This window comes from Podarcis melisellensis (genome assembly GCF_964234715.1).
Source record: "Podarcis melisellensis genome assembly, chromosome: 3".
NCBI classification, from domain to species: Eukaryota; Metazoa; Chordata; class Lepidosauria; order Squamata; family Lacertidae; genus Podarcis; species Podarcis melisellensis.
This window is the reverse complement of record NC_138530.1, coordinates 31,703,147-31,719,244: the sequence shown is the minus strand read 5'-3', so window position 1 is coordinate 31,719,244 and position 16,098 is coordinate 31,703,147. Positions and strand designations below refer to the sequence as shown.

At 44.0% G+C, this 16,098-nt stretch overlaps 1 long non-coding RNA gene across 1 annotated transcript; it reads right to left on the bottom strand.

Moving 5' to 3' along the window:
- Positions 1–549: 549 nt before the first annotated feature.
- On the bottom strand, positions 550–15,711 carry LOC309366010. Its single transcript, XR_014166390.1, has 5 exons — positions 14,549–15,711; positions 7,564–7,687; positions 6,700–6,842; positions 2,163–2,215; positions 550–726 (listed from the first exon to the last, which is right to left on the bottom strand). It is a non-coding gene; the product is annotated as an uncharacterized lncRNA (long non-coding RNA).
- Between the last annotated feature and the right edge of the window lie 387 nt (positions 15,712–16,098).

Here is a 16,098-nt window from a genome sequence, read left to right as displayed (position 1 = left end):
CCCAGTTTTACCCTCACAATAACCCTGTTATTGTGGCAACAGACACAGTTTATGGGCTAAGTACAGATTTGAACTCGTATTGCCTCAGTCTAAGTCCAACATTTGATCCTGCTGGTACTGCAAAGTATAGGAAATGAAGCTTAAATTTTTACAGGTGGATTGTGTGATGGCTGAGCTGGGTGACAACACATGTAAAATCAGTCAATAAGAGTATAATGTACAACAGAATCTTGCTCTCACAGAGGCCAACCAAATGCCTGTGAGAAACCAGCAAGCAGGATTTGAGCACAAGAACATTCCTCCCTCCTGTGGCAACTGGTATTCAGAAGCTGTCTCCAACTGTGCAGGGTGGAACATAGCCATTATGTGGTGCTTTTTCAAATAAATGTTTTACACTATTATTTCTGCAGTTGACCTGTCATGCCCAGCACCATGCAGTAGTGAGGTCAGGGTTTTGCCAGCACCCACCATGGGTCTCTGCCCTCTTCCTTACTAGTGTGCAAGCTTGGGCTGAGATTTCCATGCATACTATCAATAGTAATCTTTAGCTTGGTCTACAAGTATCAGTTTAATAAGAAATTTCAGGTGATGTCTGGAAGTACCAGCCTTATCCCTGGAAATACCTTCCCTTATCCATTCTTAGATGTTTTGAGGCCGGTTGTGGCTGCACCACAGTAGGAAAAGCATTTTGTACATTCTCAGAGGCAGTCTTATGTTCTCACATATCTAGGGACAAAGAGGAAGAACTATTGTTAGCTACAGGGTTTTCTCCTCATTTTTAAGTGAACCAACCTGATTCACTCTTTGTGGACTAAACAGTTGTCCTTTGATTTTTTTATACTTCTTTGGATTCTGTGATACAACTCTCAGTTCCACAAAGTAGTAAAATACATGATGAAATCTGTATTTGAGGTTAAAATGTGTGTGTGTGTGTGTGTGTGTTATGATAGAATGCATACAAAAACGCCTATTTTACAAAGAATGCATTCAAGGCTATTGTGATTTTGTGTGTGAACTTTTTTCTTAAATGGCAGATCAACCTAGAAATGGGATAAAATAGACATCAATTAAATAACCTGCAAAAGCAGACTGGTTGTCCCTACCAACAGTTTCTTTCCTTGAGGTCCACATGAATCTGGAGCCAGATTTATGTCCTGTTCCAAAAAAAGAAACAGCTTAATTGTTTAAGAGATTCTCTGAACTCCAGGACAATTGTATCTTCACTGCCCCTGACTGTTCTGCCTTTTCTCTTGCTACAGGATTTGCCAAATCCCCAGTGTCTTGAGCGAGGCAGTGCTTGCCCTTAGGAACAGCAAGAGCACAGCTTGTCATCAACAAGAGACAGGCTTCCCATGAATGACTCTCTTCCCCAAGCAGCTGCTCAGCACTTGCTTGATGACTCATGGGGGACCTGGCAAGCCTGCCAGCACCATCAGGAACCTTAGCAGCTCACAGAGTCCTGGTGGATCATGAGTGGCACACACTGCGTGTTTGGCAGCTCTTTGGAGTGCCTCTGTGCTTCTCTGAGTCTCACTGTTGCTTGGGGTTTCCATCCCAGATTGGCTTGCAATTAAGCAGACTCCTACACAGCCTACCTTGTTTTAATTAAAGCTGAAATGTCCAAAGTTTCTTTTTTAAAAAAAAAAAATTATTGATTTTCTTTTCTCATAACAAATATCCAGTACTTAACATTCATTTTCCAATTTCCCCCCTCCCTGAGACTTTCCCCAACTTCCATTTCTGGTTTACTACATCAAATGTTACATTCTGCTGTTTGTTCATAATACTATGTTATCACCTGTTATATTTCTTTTTCTCTGTAAATAAAATTGTAAATGTTTATTTAAATCCTGCCAACGAGTCCATGGTTGTTGTTTTTTGTTTCTGCAAATAAGTTGTAAAAGGTTCCCATTCTTTTCCAAAGTCACTATTGTCCTGAAATGTCCAAAGTTTCACTCAGAAGGGCAAGGCTTCCTCTTTTTCGTCTAAAGTTCCCTGGCATGTGACAAGATTGCAAGGGATCTTACCTATTTGCAGGGATCTTACCAGAATGCTACTGTCCTTTCAGGGGAGACAGCTGCCTTGGAATGTGCCATTTCAGCCAATCACACCTCTTCTGGCATGTCTGTTAACCTACAACTTGCAAGGAAGTTTGATCTTACCTAATGTTTTTACTCTGCTACTTAATGATGATGATGATGTAAAAGGCACAGTTCTTATTTGAAAAAAATACATCCACAGCTCTATTTTCAACAGTTTAGGCAGAATCAGCATTCATCCCAACAGTCACCCATGCTCTTCATGCTCATAGAGTTTATAATTGATTATATCACACTGGAGAATTTAAGACAGGAATAACTCAGGTACAAGGAATATAAAGCACTTGAGATAGGTTAAAAGTTGAATCTAAAGATAGGCCATACATTCCATTCACCTAGCCCAGATGAATACTCACATTGAAAAATCATACCTGACTTAGGATGCCTGACTTAGGAAGCATATTCATTCCCTCCAGGAATTCTCTCTCAGAGTTTCCATCCCCAGAAACTCTAAGCAAACTAGAGTGGCCAGGAATCTTGGGTGGGTGACATGTTTTGAATGAGCTTTAGGGCCTTTCCAGATGAGCCTTATATATACATTCAGGATGGTTTGTGCTCTTGACGCTATCAGGATTGTCACACACACTTCCACATTTAAGTTGATTTGCATCTATCCACCCTTGGGGTGGTCACATGGCATAAGCAGCAATCTGCATAGTCTGTAGCTTCCAGCAAATATCACAAAACGTTTCCCACCAGAAATATTCCGGTGTAGGTTCTTTTCTCTACCACCTTTGATGCACTATGAAAACATGTAGCTTGAGTTTTGTTTTGCTGTTCTTTTGGACAGAGCTCCCAGATATTTTGCACTGAAGGTCCTGAAGGTTTATTTACAACCCTGTATGAAAAGGGACAGGGACGCAGGTGGCGCTGTGGGTTAAAGCCTCAGCGCCTAGGACTTGCCGATCGAAAGGTCGGCGGTTCGAATCCCTGCGGCGGGGTGCGCTCCCGCTGCTCGGTCCCAGCGCCTGCCAACCTAGCAGTTCGAAAGCACCTCTGGGTGCAAGTAGATAAATAGGGACCGCTTACCAGCGGGAAGGTAAACGGCGTTTCCGTGTGCGGCTCTGGCTCGCCAGAGCAGCGATGTCACGCTGGCCACGTGACCCGGAAGTGTCTCTGGACAGCGCTGGCCCCTGGCCTCTTAAGTGAGATGGGCGCACAACCCCAGAGTCTGTCAAGACTGGCCCGTACGGGCAGGGGTACCTTTACCTTTACCTTTATGAAAAGGGACATGGGTGGCGCTGTGGGTTAAACCACAGAGCCTAGGACTTGCCGATCAGAAGGTTGGCGGTTCGAGTCCCCGCGACGGGGTGAGCTCCTGTTGCTCGGTCCCTGCTCCTGCCAACCTAGCAGTTCGAAAGCACATCAAAGTGCAAGTAGATAAATAGGTACCGCTCCAACGGGAAGGTAAACGGCTTTTCCATGCGCTGCTCTGGTTTGCCAGAAGCGGCTTAGTCATGCTGGCCACATGACCCGGAAGCTGTACGCCGGCTCCCTCGGCCAATAAAGCGAGATGAGCGCCGCAACCCCAGAGTTGGCCACGACTCAACCTAATGGTCAGTGGTCCCTTTACCTTTTATGAATAGAAAGTTTGACTAGTGAACCATTTTCCACCTCCACATAAGGTGCCATACTTCCCTATTTGGAAGGTATCATCAACAATTGCATTCCTGCCTCTTCCTGCCAACCCACTAAGCAGCTCATCTTTACACTTCGTTTGCATACGAATGAGCCAGAAAAATAATGCTGGTAGCATATCTAAGAAGACTGGCAAATCAGCATGTTCATATTCTCCAAAGCAAGCTAATAGCCACATGCAGACAGGTGGAGTCTGCTTACGACTACATTGACCCTTAGCTTATTAATCAGAAACATGTCACCAGTATTTGCTCCATGCTAAACTGAAACAAATTCTCCTTAATTAAAAAATAATTCCCACTGAGCTTCCAGCTCAGAGTAAGACCCTGTGAGTTTATTATTGTTTTGGCTCATTCAGGGAGACTGTTTATCGCAGCTCACAGCATAACACTATTAAACCATATTAAATCCTGTATTAAATGGGATTTTAGTGGTGTCTTCCCTCCCACATTGGCCCTTTGCATAGGGGTATACATCATAAACTAGATAAATGCTTCATTAGGAATAGCATTGTTCCTTTCTAGACTGAGTCATGTGTTCTTGAGCAATTCAGAAAAAAATAGTTTTATTTCTTCACCTTAAGAGGTTTTCCACCTTCACTAACAGTTAGCCCATATTTTAACTAGTCTCTGTTCCTGTGCCTTTAACAGCAGCTCATTTGGCACTCATTATTATTTCCAGGATATTATAATGCCTATCTAAATGCTATGAAGAACGTCCCTGATTGTTTCTGCACATCAGGATGGCTTTAAAGCTACAGGATCATGCCAGGATGGGTTGGGTGTTTTGTCAGCTGGCAACCCTGTTCACCAAAACTAAATAAAATTACTACCTCTGAATATTCCCACCATCCACACACTGTATGAAGCTATGGAACCTCTTAACATATTTTGCAACATGTGCCCATTCTCTGTAGAGGATTTTTCTCAGTCCTCTTCATTTGAGGCTTGAAGCCTCTTGTGGATGCAGGTTCCATAGCTTAACCACGCGCCATGTGAAGATGTACTTTATTTTGTCTGCCCAACATTCGGCTTCATTAGATGGCCACGGGTTCTAGTGCTACGTGGGGGGAGGGGAGACAGGCAAAATGCTTCCAGCAAGCCTTTCACCCTCATTCATCACCATCAAGCGAATTTCAGTATGAAATGAGGTCGGTGCTGTGCCATTTTTTCAAATTCTTAACAGCACTTTGCACTTGGGAAAGGTTATACATAAAAATGAATGATAACCTTAAAAGTTCCGTAAAGAATTCAGAGCTATAGTTAATCTGGATTTTTGGAAGGAAGCACCCTGCTCATAGCCAACAGACTTATTAAGCTCTCTTCCAGCAAAAGAGTATATGCAGCCTAACATCTGAGTTATCAGGATTAAATTCAGTCCTGAGGAAAAGCAGCAACAATAAAACATGAGGAGAGGCCTTGTATTTTTCATTTTAAAAGAGAACACAGCGAGAGAACAGTAGACTCTCTGGCAGAAAATCAATTGTGCCCTCAGCATTCGGTTACCTGGGTGGCTTTTCTGTCATGTTGCATTGACAATCAACAGAGCTTATGCCCCACTTCGACATTAATTTTTTTAAATAAGAGAACCCAGTAAGCTGCCGTAATACTGCTAGTAATTATGAGGCACAAGGGGAAGACAAATAACACTTGTGGCATAAATCAAAGCAAACATAATTTTCTTGCAAGGCTATTGTGTTGTCATTGCAGCAAGGCAGAGGACGAGCCTTATTATCCTCTCCCTGGCTTAGCTTCTATGTGCACAACGTTTACCATCCAAAGGTCTTGTCTATGCTACCACCCTATATTCTTTCTACTCCACCTTTAATTACGGCTTGTCCTCATCAAGAAACGTGGGGAATGGGAGTTTTGGGAGAGTGATGCTGAAAATCCTCTATTGGAGATCCTTAGCTCAGAGAAAGAGGACCTCCAGAAGTGGCTGAAGTAAAGTGCCCATCATCCTGGTAACTGAAGCTGATGGAAGCTGGAGACCAACAACATCTAGAGGGCCATTGGTTCCCCTTGTCCCTTGTCTTGGGGACAGGCAATGGCTGTTAAACTGATTCAAATCTGTAGTGTGGATATGTCCTAAGAGGTAAGATGATCCTCACAGAAAGGAACCACTTCCCTTTGGGTTCTTCAAACAGAATAGCTTCTCTAACACTACATGTGCAGCTGAAGTAATCTTGTCAAGTATTCACTACACTGTGTTTTGCTTCAGACCTGGTTTCTCTTCTTCCTGGAGAACTCCTTCCAGCTCTCAGTAGGTTCCTTACCGACAGGCTCAGATTTTGTTTATTTTCAAAGTGAAACCTTCGGTAAACCTCTAAAAATAATCCCAAACTCAGGTGTCTGTTGAGTCTGAAATCACTACTCGACTATGAGTGTATTTCATTGGTTCTCACCAGAACTGGCATTGTAGGACTGATAAGGAGGCATTTGGTGTCAGTGCTTAGGGATTTCTAACAATTTCGCTAACACAGACCAGAAAATTCCACTCAGGTGTATTTCTTCTCCCCAACAGGACTGGTGGGATTTGCAGTTCAGTGACATCTGGAGGGCCAAAGATTCCCTGTGCCTGGCCTACACTGCCTGGCAGTCACTCTTCAGTTTCACAAAAAAAGGTGTCCCTCAGCCCTACTTGGAGATGCTAGGAGCCGAACCAGGAATCATCAGCAAGGAAAGTGGATGCACTACCACTCAGCCATGGCCCTTCCCCTCAAGGAAGGGTGCCCAACAGATTTGTATTTTATATTTGAGCTCCCCAACTTGCCATGGGCTGTATAGGATGTCACAGGACAAGACATCGGATCACTCAGATCAATCCGAGGAACAACCTTCTGCTCCCTCTAGTCCTGATCCGGTCCCTGACACACAGCGTTGGCCTACCGATTTCTCCGACCCATCGACCACACGACAGTGGGTTGAGTACAATCTTCCGCCTGGTACTATCCTTCGCCTACCTGAGGGATACCGCATCCGACACTTTAGTGCTGGTCCTCTGTCTTCCCTTCCGGGACCGATGAATCGTCACACTCGCCCACCTATGGCTGGCCCGGCTGTTTCCTCTGTTCCAGGAAGTTTGCGTCTGCGCAGATGGCCCATTCTGTTCAAAAAAGGCACTGGAAATTAGTGTGACTCATAGAACAGCTGCCTCATGCAGTATCAAGCTAAGAAGACAGTTCACATTCTCAGTTCACATTCTCAGTTCATATTCTCTAGAGCATGCCCCTGCCTGCATATTATGGACAGATATATTCAATGCTTAATACCCTAACCTCTAATAGCTCACCTTGAATTACTTTATGCTAGTAGGTTAGACGTGGGTGGCGCTGTGGGTTAAAGCCTCAGCGCCTAGGACTTGCCGATCGAAAGGTTGGCGGTTCGAATCCCCGCAGCAGGGTGCGCTCCCGTCGCTTGGTCCCAGCGCCTGCCAACCTAGCAGTTTGAAAGCACCCTCGGGTGCAAGTAGATAAATAGGGACCGCTTACCAGCGGGAAGGTAAACGGTGTTCCATGTGCTGCGCTGGCTCGCCAGATGCAGCTTGTCACGCTGGCCACGTGACCCAGAAGTGTCTGTGGACAGCGCTGGCTCCCGGCCTATAGAGTGAGATGAGCGCACAACCCTAGAGTCTGTCAAGACTGGCCTGTACGGGCAGGGGTACATATATACTTCTCTTCTGATACAAGGGTTGGGGTAGGCTCCGATCCTCATCCCATAGTTAATATTCTGCACTGTGGAATGTGGGGGTGCCTCTTTTAATGTTATTTACCACTTTCAAAGCTCACTCTCCTTTCTCACTCTCAGTGAATTATGAGTATATATACCCTATGTTTAGATTGTAAGGGCAGACTCCTTCAGCACTCAGCTGCATCTGAGGAAGGTTCTCCTGCTCCAGGTTCTGGTAATGTATCTTCTCTTTATGTAAAACCTTGCTCCATATTCAGTATCCTAGACATAGACCAAAAACAAACCAAAAAGAGTTAACCTGTTGTAATCAATAAAATCTTAAATAATTTTAAGAGATATATTGGTGTCTATGGTAATTATTTTTTAAGACCAAGAAATTGGCTTATGAAGTAAAAGGTTTAATTGGCTGTCCTTAGGGACATACTAGATAATCTTTACTCATAATAAAAATAGACATACCCACGACAAGGACCCAGCACCAGTTTTGGGATGCTCTTGTAAGATCTCACAGGGCAAAAAGAGCTTTTAAACTCTCCACCTTTCAACTCTACAATTCTGTGATTCTGTTTCCATTAGTCATTGTATTGTAATGTATTGCCGTTTTACCAGCTTAAATAGAAGCCATAATTAAAGTCTAACACATTTAGACAATGGAAAGCCTGGAATGAAATGGATCAAATAAATGAATAAATAACATTCATATTATTATAAAACATCATGTCACAGCAAATAAATGCAGAGCAATACAGAAGTTCCTGAGTCATACGCCAGTCAAGCACAGTAAAATACAAGCAAGGATAATTGAGTGAACACATTTTTTATATTAGGTTCCTTTTCAGATGTTTTCCTGTAATTTTAAGTGCTTCAGTTATATGTGATAAAAACAACTAAGGTGCTGTTTTTAATAACTATTTTGTTATAAAAATAAAAGGAGGGGGAACTACAAGAGGAAATCAGTACTTAAAACTGCCACCCCCCACCTGTGGGAACAGAAACTGACGCTGAGGCAATTAAGAGAGGCTATTAAAGAGGAAAGTAATGGGGGCCAGAGACATTCTTGAGAAATAAAGATGGTGGCTGACACATTCAGCAAAATTGTGAGAGAGGAGAGGGATACTGCTGCAGCTGCATCACGAGTGGGGGTGGGAACAGGCAGTGTCTGAAGTGACCAGGGAGAGGAAGGCACAGTGATGGGGGTGGAGCAGAAGACAGATGGCCACCAACTTGGATGACTTTAAAGAGAGGATTGGCCAAATTCATGGAGGGAAAGTCTATAAAGAGCTTCTAGCAACATTGAGTATGTTCTGCTTCATTGTCGGAGGCAGTGCACCTTTGATACTAGTTGCTGGAAATCACAAGTGTGTAGAGTGCTGTCGACCCCAGGTCATGGTTTGGGGCTTTCCATAGGCAACTGGTCAGTTTCTGTGAGAATAGATGCTGATCTAGATGGGCTGTTTGTCTGATCCAGCAGACAATTCTTATGACGGGGTAGGGGGAAGAATAGGGCAACAGAGTACGGGGTTAAGATGACAACCAAGGGAGTCGGGGGAGGAAGTCAGTGCAACCCAAAAATTTCCCTAATGGAGGATGGTAGAGGAAGAAGATGGAGTGATTGGCTGCTAGTTGGGAGAAAAAGATGGGAATGACACAGGTGCTTGTGTGTGAGAGAAAAAATAAGGTGACAGAGAGTGAGCAAAAACCCAGAGAGAAAGCAGCCCCTGCAGAAAGAAAGGTGGGGGTGAGGAAGCAAGCTCATGAGTCAGAGACAAATACCTTTTGCTTTTCCACGTAGTTAGGATAAAAGTGAGATCCCATAGAACTCAAGTGGATTCTCTTGAATTCGCATGATTTTCACAATGGATCCCCACAAAACCATCAAATCTAAGCTTGCACTGGTGTCAGCAAAGTCACTTAAACAATGCAGGCGGAGTCCAGAGGGGAAAATATCACTATAGTGATGTTTAAAGGAGGGTGGAAGGCACTTCAGAGAGTGGTTTGGCAAACAGTCCTCTCACCTTCCTCTAAAAAGCGCCCCTCACCTTCCTCTAAAAGTGTGAGGCACTGTGGGTTGAGGCAAGCTATGAGGGAAGGGAAGTGGTTTCGAGTGAATTGTGAGGGGATAGGCAGGGAGTGGGCAAAACATAAAAGGAGTAGGGTTTGGTCAGTTATAAAGGGAGGAGGAGTTGGCCAGGTGTGAGGGAAAGGGGTTGGCAGGTAGGTGGGTCTGGCAAGCAGAGCAAACAGGGACAACAGCCTCTAGTTGTCATTATTAAACCTATTACCAGCCGAAGAATTGATGCTTTTGAATTATGGTGCTGGAGGAGACTCTTGAGAGTCCCATGGACTGCAAGAAGATCAAACCTCTCCATTCTGAAGGAAATCAGCCCCGAGTGCTCACTGGAAGGACAGATCCTGAAGCTGAGGCTCCAATACTTTGGCCACCTCATGAGAAGAGAAGACTCCCTGAAAAAGACCCTGGTGATGGGAAAGATGGAGGGCACAAGGAGAAGGGGACGACAAAGGATGAGATGGTTGGATAGTGTTCTCGAAGCTACCAGCATAAGTTTGACCAAACTGCGGGAGGCAGTGGAAGACAGGAATGCCTGGCATGCTCTGAGTCGGACACAACTAAACAACAACATGTATTCCTCTGGATTATCAGAAAACAGTCTAGTGGTTTGGACTGGCTCCCCAGATCAGAAAAGTGATCTGTAAAAACTGCCACTTGCTCCCCCTCTCTGCTGTCACAGAACCTTCTCTTCTCCTCCCTGTTCCAAGGGGGCAACTGTGATAAGCAAAGATAGCAAACAGAAGCTTGAGATGTCCTCATTTTAGTCAGCCTACAACTTTGCAGTCCATTTGGTGTCTAGCAAGCTAGAGGGGGAAAGGCTGGAACTCCGCAATCCCCACAGGAGGATCGAGGTGGAAAGCAAACTAGTCAAGCAGATGGCAGAATCCTGCTTTTGCACTCTAATAACCAGCCACGAATAATGATCTCAGTTTCTCGGTGTCAAATCCACCCCCAGCCCCTCATCCCTGAAAGGTCACATAAGCAGGATTCAGAATTAACAACAGGGTCACCTGATTATTCTTGCCACAATAGTTGTTTGTTATGGTTGCTCAGTTGCATTATTTTTGCAAGACCTCGTTTACTGCAGCTACAATTTATTCTTTAGAGAAAGCACGTTGTCATTATTGCAATTAAATTGTTCACATGCTGGCAATGTACGGGCGGTTGACGACCTTTGTGTTAAAATTTCTATAGGCACACTCTGTGTAACAAAACTACTTTTAGATAATAACTATGCTTTTCTAGGAGAGGTGTTTTTTTTTTTAATCTCCAGAAAGTCATTTTCCACAGTGTGTTTCCAACACAGCTCATTTTCATCAAGTAGTTGCTAGGAGGAAGGTGGGGGAAGCACTGGATATGTTAAAAATATACCCAAACAGGAACTGTTATTTTCTGCAACACCCTTGATATAAGTTTTACTTGACTCACAGGACAAAAGCTTGATTTTTAATTTTATGGCTATGAATTCCCAAAATGTGGTGGAAAAGACAGATTTGTCAATGCAGGAGAAAAACAGATGTGGCCAACTACTTAAAATGCAATCCTAACCACATCTACTCAGAAGTAAGTCCTACTTAATTCAATGTGGATTACTCCTAAGTAAGTGGAGTTGGGATTGCGGCCTTAACTACTCATGTTGGTGTTAGAACCATATAATATTTTATCTTGCAAAGTAGGTTTTTAAATTATCTTAAATAGGGAGGTTGCTAAGCACTTCAAAGTTTGGGAGGGGAGAGGTATAGACACAAATTTGCAAGTGCTAATTTATATGTATAGATGAATATTTAGAATGTAAAGGTTATATAGAAGGCAGCCGGACATTTGCATCCAATTCAGCAATTTATTCAATTAATCTTCAATTAACTGGAATCCTGCTCCAGATTTATAATTTGCTTGTCCGCATTTAATTTCTCAACAGATCTTGCCCCAAATCAGTTTAATCCCCCAAAGACCCTCATTAATAACTCTCAAATCATCTCTAAATCAAGTCCACATTCTAGAAGCGAAAGATGTAGAAGTAAGATGGGAGAGCACGATAACCTTTCCCATAAATTTGGAAATCTTGTTAACAGCCCTGCGTGGCACTTTGAAGATTACAAATTTAGGCTACAATCCTGTACTTCTAAGGGAGCAATCGCCATGGAATTCAGTGGGGCTTATTTCTGAGTAACATAGTTTCTTTGGCATTGAACCAACCCTAGAAATTGTGACACCAGGGACCCCTTCTGAACCAGAGTAAGATGCTTCTTAGTTTAGTTAGGTGCTATTTCTTGAATCGCAATACTTATGTGCCCACAGTAGTTTTGCAAGGGAGAAGGATGGGGAGAAAACCAGAACTTGGCAGCAACCCTGTGACCACTCATTGGCCTCTGTGCAGCCCCACAAGGAGCACCAACCACCACTGAGGGTTGAAAGCATTAAAAAAAAAGTTGCCTTTTAAGAGTCTGCATTTCCTGCTTATCAACCCATAAAGCTTTATTGAGCTGGAAATATTCCCTGCTTAGTGTGTCAGTCAGACAAGTGTTACCCTTTGCTTTTTAAGAAACTATGCAAGCCATCTGAGAGACAATAGAGTCCTTCTGTTCCTTCAGTGCTTTGATGAGATGTATTATAGATTTTCCTACTTGGTGCATTCAGAATGTGTCTTCCGACCAAAACAAAATGTATATGCCATATCGTCTGGTGAGTCTAATATGGGTGTTCTTTAATAACACAGGATGTGGGGAGAACACAACTTCTTCCATGTGTTGAAATAAGGTCTGGAGGGGGTTGTGGAGCTGGGTGGGCCAACTCCAATTTCTCTGTGCACTGCCACATCTCTTTGCATCTCCAAGATGCTTCCTGACATCCATGCAGTGAAGCTACAACATAGGGAGTAAAACTTGCTCGGGGTGTGGGGTGTGGCTTCCACTCAGGGGAAGACCATTTGGCCAAGGGTCCCTCTTCAAATAGAGGGTCTCTATGCACATCCACCCACCCACGCATCTGCAGTACATGGAGCTAGTCTATTAGGGCAAATTGGGTATTGTTCCACCAAACTTGCTTTGCCTCCCGACAGGCGCCACCTGCCATCTTACTTGCATCCAGTCCAGATTGTGGCACTCAGTGTTACCATTACAGAACTAAGCAGGGAGGAGGAGCGGGGCAGAAACTGGAACATACCTTCCAACATTTCACTGATGAAAATAGGGATGTCCCTTTATTTATTTATACATACATACATACATACATACATACATATACATACATACATACCCCAGCCATCTGACTGGGTTGTCCAGCCACTCTGGGCGGCTTCCAACATACACAATTATAAAAACATAACTAAATATTTTTTTAAAAAAATCCCTATACAGAGCTGCCTTCAGATGTCTTCTAGAGGTTGTATAGTTTCTTTTCTCCTCCACGACAGGGTTGCATAATTCCATGTCCTCCAATATTTTTCCAATGAAAATAGGGACATACTAAAGAAAAACAAAATGGGACATGGGTGGCACTGTGGGTTAAACCACAGAGCCTAGGACTTGCCGATCAGAAGGTCGGCGGTTCGAATCCCCGCGACAGGGTGAGCGCCCGTTGCTCTGTCCCTGCTCCTGCCAACCTAGCAGCTCAAAAGCATGTCAAAGTGCAAGTAGTTAAATAGGTATCGCTCCTGCGGGAAGGTAAATGGCGTTTCCGTGCGCTGCTCTGGTTCGCCAAAAGTGGCTTAGTCATGCTGGCCACATGACCCGGAAGCTGTACGCCGGCTCCCTCGGCCAATAAAGCGAGATGAGCGCCGCAACCCCAGAGTCGGTCACAACTGGACCTAATGGTCAGGAGTCCCTTTACCTTTACCTTTAAAGAAAAGCAGGACATTCTGGGATCAATCAGAAACTGAGACGCCTTCTGTAAATCCAGTACTGTCCCTGGAAAATAGGGACACTTGGAGGGTCTGCTAGAATTAGTTGGTCATGCCTGCTATTGGCTCTGGCTCTGCCTACTGTTTGGCTCCCTGCCTTCCAGACCACCAGTTCCAATGGGCATCAGTTGCCACTGGATTGAATGTGCAGGTGATGACAGGGGAGCAGAGCTTGCTCACGATTCCCTCCACACCTTTCCATGCCCAGAGGGGGGGGTGTCATGTAATCTCCCTTAATAGTTCAGCCAGATGAAAATAAAGCAATGGCTCAGAGAACATGTGCAACAGCTCCATTACTTCTTATGTTCTTCTGGCTGAAATGTTTTGTGGTTGCAGAGGAGGGGTTACTAGGCTGGGATTTTCTTCCTTTCTAATTTTCTTGCCTATAGGGAGGTAACACTTGCAATCTGGATTTATATAGCCATTTCGTTTGCTGTGGTTACAGGCTTTAATCACTGCAGGGAAGTAGGAAAAGTTCTAGTTTATTGGCTGCAATCTGGAAAAAAACAGCGCCACTTATTTATCCCAATTTTCTTAAAGAGCTTCAAAGTGTTGCTGAAATAAAGTGTTAGGAAGCTGCTGGGGCAGCATTTGGAAACCCTTGAGGGGCAAGAAAAATGCAGCCTTCTATTTTAACTCTCTTAAAAGATTTCTGCCTCTGGTTTGTTGCCTTTGTTTTTGTTGTTATGTGTGCCAGGGGACCTTGGCTGTAGTTTAGTAATTTGGGATCCTCTTGAGGTCCTGTAGATGTTGCTGCAATGGCTCATAATTGGGAGTTTATTCCAGGCATGTTAGGTAACCACAAAGGACAGTTTTTGAAAGAACTGCTTGATCATTGTCTCTCCACGCCCACAACCTAATCCAGTTCAACAGTTTTCTCTCGCATTGCATTAGTGCTATTGCTGCTGTTGACATTTTATATCCACTTCTGTATTCTGTTCATCAAAGGTTTGTATTGTTTTCTGCATCCATCTGGCTCAAGCGCAGCATATCAGCCAGCAACTTTAACTGCACAGGGGCACAGAATAGATCACGGTAGCCTCGAATTTCACAACTTGCTTGGTAGCCCTAGGCAACCCGAAATTCCATGTAGGTGAGTGAACAGCCTGGCAGAAGTGGTGTGGATCATTCCATTCTTCCTTCACCAGCCTACTTGGTTTCTATACTAGACATGGAGGAAGGAAAGTCTGACCAGCGCAGAGTAATCCATCCCAGCCTGCTAGGTGGAGTTTGTACCTTTTGTGGGTTTGTTTATTTATCTGCAAGGCTGGTTTAGGAGTACATGTTATACACAGGAGGAGAGGGTCTCTTAAAATAGTACAAAGGGATTAAGAAAATGGAATAACTCTGCTGGACCAAAGGTCTGTCTACTTGAGTAGAATCCTGTTCCCTACAGTGGCCAAAATGATACTTCTGGGATTCTGGAGATGAGGAAGAGCATGAAAAGCTCTCTCGCTAGATATGAGGGCAATCGTCTTAACTGCTCCCTAGGAGCTGTTATTATTCAGAGGCCTGCTGATCTGGACGATAGCATATAGCCATCGCGTGTAGCCAACAATATCCCTTTTCTCCATAGAGATCGCCAGACTCTTTGTTTGGCAAGTTCTAGAACGCCGCTGAATCAAGCTGCATTGTTTAACGTCAAGCAGGTGCAGGCCTGCCATGTCTCCAGAGACATAATAACTGTGCCTGCAGCTTCAGATGAGATCCAACTTTCGTGTCTGCTCAAAAATAGACTTGGAAATATGGATTCTCGGCTAGACCCTGCCAGCCACTCAACCTCCTGCTGTCTTCATTATAATAAAAGAAAACTCATAAAACATTGAAACAGCAAATAAATAGCTCTGCCTTGTTGGCCCCTGAAGTTCACCAGATCAAAAACACAGGCTGCAATTACTATAAAGCACACTGCCGGTTATATTTAAAATGGTAACGCTGGGGAGAGCGATGACAGACTCTTCTTAGCTCCTGGCCACACCACACTGCACTGGGAGGAACAAAACACAACAAGCTTTGGATTACTATGTCGTCCATACTCACAGCTGTAGTTTGCTTCTCTCCAAAGAACCGTAAACAGTAATCAACACTTGTTCTTGTCTTAACAGTATGTAGTTTGTCTGGGGGAGACAAACCATGAGCCCAGCTTCCGATGATACTACAATCCAAGACTTGTACTTTGTTGCTCCTGCCAAGGCCAAGCTCTGGGGAGAAGTGATGCAGGAATTCCTGAGCATGCTGCTCGTTTACCTCAAACCACAGTTAAACCCAGCTTAACTGTGGTTTAACGTGATCTGTGAATACAGCCATTCTTTGCTCTTGTGAGAGTAAAGATACCGTTCCACAATTCCACCCCTCTGTTGTTTTAAAACCACTTAGTCTCTTTATTTCCAACTTTCAAAAGGCTTTAATTGATAGTTTGTATTACATCCATTCACCTCACATGAAAACAAGAGAGTTAAATGCACTCGAACACCACAAGGGCATTGGCAGGCAATGCTTCATGGATTTGTCAACTTTCACAGCAAGTTGTTTCAAAATCTCCTCCGTGTTTCTATGGAAACTGCAAAATGGCTGTGAGCCTGTAAGCCACACCAAAGCACTCTCCCTGTAGGGCACATTATTTTCTACATGCCCTGGCCTCCCCGTTGCATGTGCCTCATACCAGCTTGTCCTTAGAATTAGAAACACTGACCATTCCCAGCA